The following is a 1,786-nucleotide window of genomic DNA, read 5'->3' as shown; positions in this document are numbered from 1 at the left end:
ACAGCCTCGTCCTCGGCTTGGACCCCAGTGATGGTTAATGTGCTTGTGGAGCCAGATGTGGAACCGGAGAATCGTGAAGGGATGTTCGAGGGTCTCTTGGTGTTATCGTAGATCACAGTGACAGGGGCACTGCCAGGTGACTTCTGCTGGTACCAGCCATAGTAGCTGCTGCTACCGGAGCAGGTGATCCTGACGGTTTCTCCTGGGTTCGCTGACACCGAGGCCGGCTGACTCAGCGCTGCCTGCACCAGGGAACCTGGAGAGGGAGAGGAGAGAGGGGAGAAAAAGGGGATCAGTGAGTGCCTGACACACAAAGCCCTCCATGTACAGCTCTGGTACTGAGCTCCATGCCCAAAGTCCCCAGCTGCGTGCAGTAAGTCTGCCCAGTGTACCTTAGCTGTGGGCAAGTACTGCCAGGAGAGGGACCCAGGCCATGGCGCGATCCCAACAGCTGTGTGTCCCCATGCCAGTGGGGCTGTGCTGCAGACCATCGCTCCTTCTTAAACTCCAACCTGCCCACAGCACTGCCTCCCCGCTGCAAAGCTGGCTGCCATAGTAAGTAGCAGCTCCTATTCCAGAGCTCCTTCTGCACTCATTTTCTTAGCCCATAGAAGGCCAAACATGGTTAGCCATCACTGGCATGCAAGCAGGGGAATAGGGACACAGAGTTGGGGAACAGAATTAAAGTCCTGAGTTATAAACTGAGGTTTTCTGCACTTGCTGACTTATGGATGAGCAGAGCTGTGGGGCTGAAGCAGATTTCTGTCCTCTCTGCATGGCCTTGTTTGAAAGTATTCTCCCCAATGTGCCTAGATGCATGGGAAGGTACTCTGGGTCCTGAGCCACACTGTACCTGTCCCTACAAAAGCACAGCACGGTGTCATCCCCAGCCCTGCTCCATGTTGCTGCTGAGCCCTGTTCTCCTGCTGCTGGAGTTGTCTCTGTGCTGGGATGGTCTGGACTGGGTTCTTATGCTCCAGTGTGCCCGTGGCCATGGATGAGGTCTCTTCTCCTCAGGCGGTGGTGCTCCTTGCCCCACTGCTGTATATGAAGAGCCATATGTGTCAGGCACTCACTGAGCCCCATTCTCACTCCTCTCCCTCTCCAGGTTCCCTGGTGCAGGCAGCGCTGAGTCAGCCGGCCTCGATGTCAGTGAACCCGGGAGAAACCGTCAGGATCACCTGCTCCGGGGGTAGTAGCGACTACTATGGTGATTATAATTATGGCTGGTACCAGCAGAAGTCACCTGGCAGTGCCCCTGTCACTGTGATCTATAGCAACACCAACAGACCCTCGAACATTCCTTCACGATTCTCCGGTTCCTTATCCGGCTCCACAAACACGTTAACCATCACTGGGGTCCAAGCCGAGGATGAGGCTGTCTATTACTGTGGGAACAGGGATGGCAGCACTAGTGCTCTATGGTAACAATGATTAATAGGAGGTGAGAGATAAAACTTAAAATTGGAGAAGGAGGACAGAAAACCTTCCTACTTCTACGTGCAGAATTACTGCTGCAGGCATGTTACTCTTTCCTTTTCATGGCTCTGGCTATGCATGCACTCCCTTTCACCCCCCAGGAACCAGGAGATGTGTCTGGCACTGGGATGTGCTGCTCTGGGCTCTTCTCATCAAAAGCGGCCATAGCTGTGTCTCTCCCTTCCACTTGTGGCACCCACTATCCCTGCTAGTGCCAGCTCTCCCAGCAAGACCCCTGCCAGGTGCCTTCTGCTCCTTCTAACCACAGCAAGTGGTGCTGCCCCCAGAGCCGCTCCTCTGGATGCTT

General features: G+C 54.8%; 1 long non-coding RNA gene and 1 gene segment (V, D, J or C); one reads left to right on the top strand and one right to left on the bottom strand.

Annotated features, from left to right (window-relative positions):
- LOC110406371 overlaps nt 979-1,786 on the top strand; it is a 40,290-nt gene continuing 39,482 nt past the window's right edge.
- Nucleotides 1,106-1,786, bottom strand: part of LOC110406380 — a 17,098-nt gene continuing 16,417 nt past the window's right edge. The window contains exon 3 of the long non-coding RNA XR_002443458.1: nt 1,106-1,181. This is a non-coding gene — a long non-coding RNA (uncharacterized LOC110406380). The remainder of the gene's footprint in view (nt 1,182-1,786) is intronic.

Source organism: Numida meleagris, chromosome 14 (assembly GCF_002078875.1).
Source record: "Numida meleagris isolate 19003 breed g44 Domestic line chromosome 14, NumMel1.0, whole genome shotgun sequence".
Taxonomy (NCBI): Eukaryota; Metazoa; Chordata; class Aves; order Galliformes; family Numididae; genus Numida; species Numida meleagris.
The sequence above is the reverse complement of the archived record's forward strand: the minus strand, read 5'-3'. Positions and strand labels throughout refer to the sequence as shown.